Here is a 12,048-nt window from a genome sequence, read left to right on the forward strand (position 1 = left end):
CTTACTGAAGCAGCCTTAACCCTCTCCTTTCCAGAATGTATTTATGGAGTTAAATGTTCTTTTTTTTTCTGTTGATTTCTCTTCTAAAATCTATTTCTATCAAGATCTGCTTCCTCTGCAGGATATAATTTGTCTTCACATTTCTGGGCAAATGTGAAGGGAGATGTTGCAAAATCTAAGTACATAGCCTGATAAACATAGTGGTTAGCGCAACACTTTTACAGTGCCAGCAATCGAGATGGTGGTTCAAATCCAGCGCTGTCTGTAAGGAGTTTGTACATTCTCCCTGTGTCTGCATGGGTTTCCTCCTACCGTTCAAGACTGTAGGTCAACTGGGTATAACTGGGGGGCATGGGCATGTGGGCCAAAAGGGCCTGTTACTGTGCTGTGTGTCTAAATTAAATTTTTTAAAAATATACCACACCATTCCTGGATTAATTCCTCTTCCCTTAATTTTCAATTTATTCCCACTCCAAAAATGTGTTTAATTTAGTGATTAGCACCCTCTTAAATACCAAACACCTAGATAACAAACGTTTCTTTTAAAATGTTATTGTGCCAAGTAATAATGTTCTTCCCTGGTGAAATGATTGATTGAGAATAAGATCATTGTCTTTGATTTTTTTTCTGATAGACTGTGTAGAGTAGGCTGTAATAATACAGTAGATCTGATACTTCTATTATCCTGTTCCCATCCTTCCTATTTTCCATCCAAAACAAAGTATATAAATTGTTAACATGGCTTTGTGCTGTGGCTTCAAGATGTTTGACTTTACTATACAATTACTCCAGAGTGTATCAGTCAATTTCTCACCATGGAAAAGGTCTTTCGCTCCAACTTGTCCATGCCAATCAATTTCCCATTTGTCTGCATTTGGTCCATATCCTTAAAAACCCTTCCAATCTATATATCTGCCTGATCCAGCCTATCAAACCTCTCCGTATAACTCAAGCCCTCAAGTCCCAGTAACCTTCTAATGCATCTCTCCACCCTTTCCAACATAATGACACCCTTCCTGTAAATGGACAACCAGAACTGCATACAGTATTCACCTATGATTTGTACAGATGAGTATGATGGCTCAACTTTTGTACTCAATGCCCTGTCCAATAAAGGCAAGTGTGTCAGATGTCTTCTTCTCCACTGTTTACCTGAACTGCCACTTTACCTGAACAATGCACCTGTACCCCTGAGTCTCTCTCTCTTTTACAAAGCTCTTCAGGACCCTACCATTGACTGTGTAAGTCCTTCCCTGATTTGACACCTCACACTTGTTAGAGTTAAATTCCATTTGCCACTCTTTGGCTCACCTTCCCAACTGATCTAGATCATGTTATAAACTTGGATATCCTTCATCACTGTCCCCTGTTGTCACCAATGTTGGTGTCATCTGAAAATTTACTAATTGTGTTAACTACAGTACCTTGTCACCCATATGGTTACAAAAATGGACCCAGCACTGACCCCTGCAGCACACCACTGTTCACAGGACTCCAATCAGAAAACCAATCCTCCACTACTACCCATGAATCCTGCTATCCAACCCAATTTTGAATCTAATTGGTCAGCCTCCTTGGATCCCATCTGACCTTGCTTAAGCATATATACAATTTCAACTGCCCTGCCCTCATCAATCCATTATCACCTCCAAACAACTCATATTTGATTCAGGAGACATGATTTCCCACACTCAAAGCCATGCTAACTATCTCTAATCAGTCCCTATCTATTTAAATGCTGCCAAATCCTGTCCCTCAGAACTCTCCAGCTACTTTCCCACTACTGACCCCAGACTCACCAGCCTATAATTCCCTGGTTTGTTCCTGCTCCCCTTCTTAAATCGGTACAATGATAGCCACCCTCCAGAACTTCTCCTGCAGCTAAAGATGATACCGATATCTCTGCAAGGACTTCCACAATTTCTTCCCTAGGTTTCCAGGAGGTGTGGGGATGCATTTGGTTAAGCCCTTGGGATTTGTTCACCTTATTGCGCTCCAAGGCTATCAGCACCTCCTTCCAGAATGACATCATAACTCATTTGCTGCAGTTTCTTTGCTTCATTTATCTTCTTTATGGTAAAGATGGGTGAGGAATATTCATTTAAAATTTCACCCATCTCCTGTGGCTCCATCCAAAGATGCCATGTTGTTCATTAAGGGAATCAATTTTCTCCCTGACCATCATTTTATGTTTTTTTATATTTTTGGTTTTTTTTCCCAAAAATATACATAATGAAAATTTTATTATCACAATATATTAAACTTTTTATTATAAACAACAACAAACAAAACAATTCCTCCCTCCCCCCCCACCCCCCCCAACTTCCATACATACGAATCTGCTCATCATCAGAGCTTGCATATCTTTTAAATAGATAGAGTACAACTGGGGAAACCACATTCACATATATATAAAATAGTTGCATCCTTTGTCTTTTTTATTACCGAATTTGGGCCACTATGTGGTCCAAGTATTGCTTCCAGATCTTCACAAAAGATGCAGTCCATCGTGCTATAAGTAGAGGGGAGTTGGACTTCAAAGTGTTACAGCCAGTGCTATTTTTATAAATGAGATTCAATTTGTTGTTTATTTCCATAAAATTACCAGCTCTGGGTCACCTGTGAAGGCCGCTCCTGTTATCCTGGTTAATTTTTCTGTGATGTTTTGCCAAAATGGCCTCACCTTCACTCATGACCACATAACATGTAGAAAAGTTCCTGTCTCAGTCTCACATCTGAAACACATCTCTGATATTTCTGTCTTTGTCCTATATAATTTCTGTGGGGTAAGATATAATTGGTATAAAAAAAATTAAACTGAACCCTTCCATATCTTGCATTTATAATTGATGTCATGCTGTCTTTACACCAGTCTGACCAGCTTCTTTCTGAAATCACCACAACGAAGTCCAACTCCCATCGTTCTCTTGACCTCTGTAATCCTGGTTTTGCACTTTCACTCTGGAAAGCATAGTACATTTTTGTAATAAATTTGGGTGTATTCTCCATCCAAACCGTTAGTTCAGTTTCACTAATTTCTGGTGGGGTCAATGTTGGTCCCCACCTTTCTCTTAAGAATGATCTAAGCTGGAGAAAGCAAAAGAAGGTCACTCCATATTTGTTCCAATATCTTTTCCAATATGTCTCTTATCGCCGATTCAACACTCGTGAAAACGAGTACAGAAAGTTTCCATCTTGTTCAGGGTGGTGGTTATATCTTGGGCCATCACCCCTTCCCCAGCTCTGCTGGGTTCAGCCAGTCCCATAGCCCCTCCTGAGCCACTCCTCAACGGGCTTTCACTTGATGTTCCTGGCTGAGCTGTTGCTTCTTTTGTTTTTGGTTGCCTCGGTCATTTAGCACTAGTTTTATTCATTTTTGTCGATAAAACTCTGGTTTTTGAGCCTTCAGACCATCTTTTTAATACTTTTTATGGAGATCTCTTGCGAAACACGTCTGCTCAGATCCTCAGCATGGCCACACATCCCCTCCCCTCCCCGCCTCCCACCATTTTATTCTTAATATACCTGGATAATTATTTGGGATTTTCCTGTACCCTGCATGTCTAAATTTATAGTGTTGTCCTATAAATGGAACAAACAGAAGCCCAATATAGATGTACTCACACAATCTTTCACCAACATGCCACATTTTCCAGGTAAGTAATTGCCTATTTGTAGGAAAAGCCTAGTTGCGAGGCACAGATCGAAGGAAGTACTTTGGGAGTCCTTAATGTTGCCTTCAAATTCCATGAAATTTCATGGGAGTAAGCCAGGCACAGGCAAGGAAATTTGCTCCTCATTACCTCCAAAGATGATTATTCAGCATCTTTGAACAACAAACACTTAGAAGAAGAACTGAGAGATGCACATTTAAAATGTACTTCCAAAGCTCCTTACCGGGAATAGTCTCAGTGGTACGATCACTGAAGGGTGAATCTCAAAGGAAGTTGCTGCCAAACTGTCCGGGACTGGTGAAGAGCAAACCATCATGAGGAATAACCATGCTTGAGATCTTCCACACCAATCTACTTCATAGGAATGAAATGAACAAAGGACAGTTGAGCTGGCATCACCAGGATATACAACATTAGGTTGTGTGACACTAAGTACATCAAAATATGGTTCCACTGCTGACATAAATGGTTTCATCCGATTAGTCTAATTGTAATAGATCTCCTGCCTGTGAACTGGGATTAATTTGCAGGTAAATTAAGATTGATCTGCCCTCTGTAATGGATTTGATCTGTCATATGTGAACTGGAAATTATCCATAGGTGTACTGGGATTGTGTTTGGGAAATCATTTGCTGCATGCTGGGAACAATTGGCCCTTGTTGGTTGTTTAATGAGGTTGATCTATGCAATTAGATTTCTTTGCTGCCTGCAAAGTGGAATTCACCTGTTACCTGTGGACTGAAATTTACCAATTGCCATCCCAGTAGAATTCATCTTCTTGCTCTGTATTGGTCCAAAAGCCTGGGTACTGGTATTGATTTGCCTGTGGATTGGAATGATATTTTGCCAGTGTTCTGGTGCTCATCTGCTGCCTGTGTATTGGGATTGATCGGCTTCCCTGTTCTGTTTGATATTCTCATATATTGAAGTTTTACCTGAGGACTTTTGTTGGGCTGTCTATGTACTGGAATTGTTCTGTTGATATGCATTGGGATTGCTCTGTTATGTTTTTTTTTTAACTTGAAGCCAGTTGTTGCCTGTGAACTGCAATTCTTCTGTGGTATCATTCTTTCCTTGGAATTAGTTTGCCATACTGACATCCTAATCAATATGGTTGTTTTTATTGTCACATAATAATACATAAAATGTAATGTACATGATATGCTTCAACTTTTGTCTGCTATATGGCAAACATAGGATCACCTTGAGCATTGCCTGGTGCCCCTAGCAAAAAGAGAAAGAGAAGCAAAAAAGAGTCCCTTCAGAGTTACTGACTGGCTGTGGCTTTACCTGCAGCGATCCTGCAGCCACTCAGACTTCTGTTCCAACCATTGGCAACCCGAGCTCCAGGTCCAAACCTCCGATGTGATCAGGACACATTCAGCTCCCAATTCCTTTTGGGAGCCCCTCTCGCCCTCAGCACCCTGTCAAATCCATATTCTGAATCTTGGTTCTCATGAGCTAGACTCCAGCAACTGTGTCAGTCCTTTGTCTGCATCACCCACATTCCACAGCTTGTGTAGGTCCTTCAGCCACTGGGACCCTTGCTGTTTGATGGATTCATGTAATTGGATTGATCAGGCAATGAACTTGGAATTGTTTTCTTGCCTGGTGTTGGTTTACTGTATGCTTTTTACGTGTGTTAACATTGTGTTTTGTATTAACTTTTCTGTGTCCTTTGTAGATGCAATCCATTAAGAATATAATTCAATCTGCGTACTGTTGTGTGTACTGGGACTGCTCTCTCTGTACACTGGGGTTGTTTTGTTTTCTGTATTCTTGGATTGATCTGCCCATTTTCTGGAATTGATCTGCCCATGTCTTTGTTACCTGCCATTTGGGATTGAACTACACCTAATGCATCAAGATTGATTTGCCCTTGTATTTAGATTGTTCTGTTATCAAGTATCGGCGGAGGTGGTAGGGCACGTTTGTGATGAGGAACAATACAGCATAGTACAGGCCTTTCAGCCCTTGATGCTGTACCAACCCAATATATTCCTTCCAAAAAAAATGTTTTAAAGATTTTTAAAAAGTACTAAACCCTCCCTACCCATAAACCTCCATTTTTCTTTCATTCATATGTCTAAAAGGCTCTTAAAAGTCCCTTTTAATGTTTCAGCCAAAACCACCTCCTCGGCAAGACGTTTCAGGCACCCACAACTGTGCTTTTTTTAAAGAAAAATTGCCCCTGATGTCTTCCCTAAACATCCCTCCCTTAAGTTTGTACATATGTCCAGCAAACATGTGTTTGCTGATCCTGCCCTGGGAAACAGGTGCTGGCTGTCCACCCTCTCTATGCCTCTCATAATCTTGTAGATTTCTATCAAGTCTCCTTTCATCCTTCTACAATCCAAAGACGAAAGTCCCAGCTCTGTTAACCTTGCCTCATAAGACTTGTTTCCCAATCCAGGAAACATCCTGGTAAATTTTCTCTGCACCTTCTTCATAGCTTCCACATCCTTCCTCTAATGAGGTGACCAGAAATGAACACAATACTCCAAGTGTGGTCTCACCAGAGATATGTGGAGTTGCAACATGACCTCTCTACTCCTGAACTCAATCCCCTATTAATGAATCCCAGCATCCCATAGGCCTTCTTAACTATCCTATCAACCTTGAGGGATGTATGGATTGGAACCCCAAGGTCCCTCTGTTCAACCACACTCTTAAGTAACTGACCATTAACTCTGTTCTCAGCCTTCTGATTTGTCCTTCCAAAATGCATCACCTTGGACTTATCCAGATTGAAATCCATTTGCCACTTTTCTGACCAACTCTGCATCCTGTCTATATCCTCTTGTAAACTTCAACAACCTTCAGCTCTATCCACAACTTCTCCAACCTTTGTGTCATCCACAAACTTACTGACCCATCCTTCTGCCTCTTCATCCAGGTCATTTATAAAAATCACAAAGAGCAGAGGTCCTTGAACAGATCCTTGCGGTAGTCCGCTAGCCACCAACCTCCAGACAGAATACTTTTCTTCCACTACTACTCTCTGCTTTCTTCCTATAGGCCAATTTTTTTTATCCACACAGCCAAGTTCCACTGATCCTATGATTCATGACTTTCTGGGTGAATCTCTCATGGGAGACCTTGGCAGAGGAAAATATAGAAGTGGGTACAATTACAAAGTTCAAAAGACATTTGGGCAGATATGTGAACAGGGTTTCGAACAGTATGGACAAGTTAGGCCAAAGGGCCTGTTCTGTGCTCTTTGATTCTGTGACTCTACTACTAAATCCAATCTTCCTGAGAGCTACATCAGAGTTTAGAAAGCAGTGCTTATGGAATAATGATGCTTTGGTTATCATCACCCAAACCTCTTGTATATTCTGGAATTGTTGCTGTGAAATAAAAGGTAACATATTACTCAGTTGGTTGTGTTGTGGGTGTACAGGATTTGAATTCTTGCCTGTACACTCTGATCTACTGATTGATCTTCCTGAGGTTGAAGTTCCATTAATGAGCTGGAAGTTAACTGATGCACGCTGTTGGGCTTTTTTTTGTGGCAGGTGTGCTGTGAGTCGGCTGCAGCGACTGTTTGAACTGGTGCCTCGCTGTTTTTTGATTTAATATGTTGTTTGTCCAATGGGAATTTGTAATGTTGTTGGACTGCTTGTTGTGAGTTTAAATTGGTTAATTGTCTAAATCCATAACACAAGTACTTAACTGTCTGTAAGGAGTTTGTTTCTCCTTGCGCCAATGTCTGCGTGGTGCTTTGGTTTCCTCCCACCCTCCAAAAACAAACAATTTGTAGGTTAATTGGTGTATTTGGGGGAACACGGGCTCGTGGGTCAGAAGGGCCAGTTACTTGTGCTGGATGTTTAAATTTAAATCGTGAAATAAAAACAAAATTCTGGAGATTCTCAACAAGTCAGATAGCATTTACGGACAGAAAATCAGCGTTAATGTTTCAGGCTGGAGACCTTACTTCAGACTTAGGAAAGAGAGAGATAGAAAGGGTCATTTTAAATTCCAGGAAGTGGAATTGAGGGATGGATAAGACATCTGTGATAAGTTGACGTCAGGTCAAATGAGCCCCTAGAACTGCTCATGGGACCTCAATATTTACAGTATTTCTATTTTTATTTCAGATTTACAGCATCTGTAAATTTTTTTGATTTTAATGGAATCTTACAGATTTCCATTCATTTGAACTTCCTTGAATGGATAATTCTTCCAGCCCTGCTCTTGGTACATCCTTTGTGAATCAGTCCTGGCATAGCAGTCAGAATTCTTTATTATTTGTTCTTCTCTAAATGTTTGACTTAAAAAGTGTGTCATTTTCATCTGTCTAAACTTTTGTGTTGTTCTTATGCGCATGTGTCATTTAAGCTGTGCACTCTGACCGGGTAATTAAAACTTGAATCTTGATGTCTGCTGAAACACCCCAAGCATTTTTAATCATTGCTGCTGTGCCAGCTGTATGGCGCTCCCATTTATTTTCTGAGTTGATGATTAATGAGCTGACAGCACACCAGATACAATATTGGACAGTATTAACAGTCAACATGAAATGTGGTTTTTAGATCTCAGCTCAACAACGCTGAAGAAAATTGAACCATTACAAATTAGGAGAATATTTACATTGGGCTGACTTTCTCATTTATTAAGAAATAGTCTCACATACAAAGCATTTGGTGTTTTGGAGTATGTTAATTTACCTAGGAAATCATAGCATCAGTCACAAGCTCAGCTCCAGTGCATCACTGGAAGCAGGAATCCACCATTTATTTCCAGAACCTGCACTTCCATTCAAGAAGATCACGGATGATCTTTTATCTCAATGCCCCTCCTACTAAAAGCTCATATCCCAAGATTCCCTTAATATTAAAGGAGAGTCATCTTTGCGTGGAAAATACACAATATACTCCACACCTTCCTGAATAGAGAATTCCAAAGATTCACTACCCTCTGGGCAAAGGAGTTTCTCATCTCAGCCCTCAATGGCCGACCTTTTACCTTGAGGCTGTGACCCTTGGTTCTTCACAGCCAACAAGTAGAAACATCATTCCTACACTGACCATATCAAGTCTCATAAGAACTTTACATGTTTCATTGAGATGACCTTTCATTGTTCTACCTATTCATATAGTCTACTCTCAGTGGATTATCCTTCCATCCCTGGAATCATTTTGGTGAAGCTTCATTACACTTGTTATGTTTCTTTTTAACTTGAAGCCAGTTATTGCCTGCGAATAAAGTACATCCATCCTTAACTTGAGAGACCTGACCAGTATACAATATTCCAGGTGTGATTTCTCCACGCCCTATATAATTTCAGTGAGATGTCTTTACTCTTGTACCCAAATCCTCATGCAGTCCAGAACTGCATACCATTTGTCTTTCTCCTTAAGACCCTTACAATGATTATCATTTAATGGTTCTTAACCCAGGTCTTGATCACCAATACTTTTCAATCTCTTACTTGGTGATGCATTTCACTTCTACCTTATATGTCCCTGCATTGTATTCCATCTGCCATGTCCTCACCCATTCTCTTGGCCAGTCTCTATTTCCATGAAACTGTTATACACCCAGCTCAAGAACAGGCCCTTTGGCCCATGTGTCCATGCCAAACATGTGCAAATCAATCTAAAATGTTGTGGCTTGCTCATTGATCCCTCTTTCCCCTTCATATTCATGTATCTATCTAGATGTCTCTTAAATGCTAGAATTGTATCTTCTTCCATGACTACCCCTAACAACCCTTTTCAGGCACCCACACCCTGCACATCTAAATTAAATTGTAATTTAAAAAAAAATTAGACATACAGCTTGGTAACAGGCCCTTTCAGCCCATGAGCCCATTCCACCAAATTGCACCTAATTGATCTACAATTACACCGAGTTGATCTACAATTCCCAGAAAACCCATGTAGACATGGGGAGAACATACAAACTCTTTACAAACAGAACAGGATTCAAAACCTAGTCCTGATTGCTTCCATTACGCTAACCATCCTCCCCATCACGTGTGTCCTCTAGTGTGTAACACTTTTACCATGAGGAAAGATTCTTACTATCCATCTTATCAATGCCTCTTAAAGTTGAATGAATTCAGCTTTTACAATCAATTTTTAATGCTTCTCACTTGATTACTCTTGTTTTCTACTTCCCTTATCAATTTATTTGTCCTCTTTTATTTAAGTATGAGATTTTCCAAATCCCCAGAAGCTACTTTTTGGGCAATGTTATAATCTTTTTCCTTTGATCTCACACCATCTTTTCAGAGAAGTTCTTACTCTGGCAGAGAAAAATATTCAGAAACTGAGATTGAAATGTGGCTCCACCTTTAAAATGTGGGACAGTTGTCAACCACCATTTCTTTACAGTGAATGCAGCTGTTGTGGTTCATTGCTTCTTTGATTCTGAAGCCAGGCAACTTTTACCTCAAGTTCCTTCAATGCTAAACTCTCTACAGCCAACCACAGAGCTTTGCCAAATTCCCAACAAAAGTGAGCAAAGTCAAACAGAGCAGATCAGCATTGGGAATTCTTCCGATGTAAGAGAAAAAGCAGCCACAAATTGGGGAGGAGAGAATGGGGGAGATAAGGTGAAACAAAAAATGAAGATGAGGTCAAAATTGGAAGAATTTGGCACTTAATGGGCTGAAGGTTTGTAGAAAGGTAGGAAGAAAGGTGGCACTGAATAAAGTTAAAGGAGGCAAAAGAGAGATTCATCAAAGAAAGGTGTTCTCTCAATAAATAGAGATTAAAAGTGAACAGTCTAAAAAAAAATTGGCATTTGAGTTTTTTTAAATTGCAGTAATGACATTGAAGAAAAAAAACAGGGAATTTAGAACATGGGAAGATGAAAGGAAGATTATGAGGGCTAAACAGGTGGAGATCAAAGGCAATAATATAAGGAAATAGATTGCTTCATGATGGATAAAAATGGAACATTTTATAAGGAAAGAAAGGGTTTCTGGGATGAGGAGCTTGGTTGTAAGATTTTTTTTAACAATCACGTCAATGAGAATATAGATCGAGATGAGGACATTTTGTAACCATTCAAAATGTGAAAAAGGATTTGGCTCATTCTTTCAAGTTTCTGTAAAGGCACACGTACTGCTGAGTTTGACAAAAAAACTCACTAAATGTTTGTTCAAATAAGGATTCAAAATGGCTTTGTGTATGGTAGGTCATGTTTAACAAATCTTGTAGAGTTTTTGAGGAGATTACCAGAAAAGTTGAAGGAAAGGCTGAGATGTTGTCTACATGGACTTTAGTAAGGTCTTTGACAAGATTCTCATAGGAGGTTGGTCAGAAAGGTTCAATCACTCAGTATTCATGGTGAGATGGTAAACTGGAATCAACGTTGGCTTTATGGGAGAAGCTAGAGAGTGGTAGTGGATGATTGCCTCTTAGGTAGGAGGCCTGGTGTGCCTCAAGGATTGGTGCTGGGTCCATTGTTGTTTGTCATCTGTATCAATGATCTGGATGATAATGTGATAAATTGGATCAGTAAGTTTGCAGATGACACAAAGATTGGATGTAGTGAACAGTGAGGAAGACTTTCAAGGCTTGCAACGGGATCTGGACCAGCTGGAAAAGTGGCCTGCAAAACGGAAGATGGAATTTAATGCAGACAAGTGTGAGGTGTTGCATTTTGGAAGGACAAACCAAGGTATGACATGCACAGTAAATGGTAGAGCACGGAGGACTGCAGTTGAACAGAAGTATCTGGGAATACCAGATACATAATTCTCTGAAAGTAGCATGACCAGTAGATAGAGTTGTAAAGAGTTCTTTTTGGCATGTTGGCCTTCATAAATTCAGTTTTGAGTATAGGAGTTGGGATGTTATGGTATAGTTGTATAAGCCATTGGTGAGACCAAATTTAGAATTTTGGTCACTTAACTACAGGAAAGATACCAATAAAATTGAAAGTGTGCAGAGAAGATTTTCTAGGATGTTGGCCGGATTTCAGGAACTGAGTTACAGGAAATGGTGAAAAAGGTTAGGACTTTATTCCCTGGAGCATAGAAGAATGAAAAGGGATTTGATTGAGGTATACAAATAGGTTTTTTCCACTGAGATTAGGTGAGATACAAACCAGAGGATATTGGTTAAGGGTAAAAGGGGAGAAGTTTAGGGGAACATAAGGAGGAATTTCTTCACACAGAGTGATGGGAGTATGGAATGAACTGCCAGCTGTGGTGAATGCATGTTCAATTTTAACATTCAAGAAGAATTTGGACAGATATATGGAATGGGTCCAGGACAGTGGGCTAGGCAGAATAATAGTTTGGCAAATATTAAAAGGGCTCATTTTCTCTGCTGTAATGTTCTATAGTTCTAAGAAGTCAGGCAACCAGAGAATCAAATTGACATCAGCTGTGGACTGTTGGAAACTACTCTTTTGG

At 40.0% G+C, this 12,048-nt stretch overlaps 1 protein-coding gene across 7 annotated transcripts in view; it reads left to right on the forward strand.

Moving 5' to 3' along the window:
* The window catches only part of cep112 (centrosomal protein 112), a 399,081-nt gene that overhangs the window by 296,018 nt on the left and 91,015 nt on the right, over positions 1-12,048 (forward strand). The window lies entirely within an intron of this gene.

The sequence above is a fragment of the Narcine bancroftii genome, chromosome 3 (assembly GCF_036971445.1).
Source record: "Narcine bancroftii isolate sNarBan1 chromosome 3, sNarBan1.hap1, whole genome shotgun sequence".
NCBI classification, from domain to species: Eukaryota; Metazoa; Chordata; class Chondrichthyes; order Torpediniformes; family Narcinidae; genus Narcine; species Narcine bancroftii.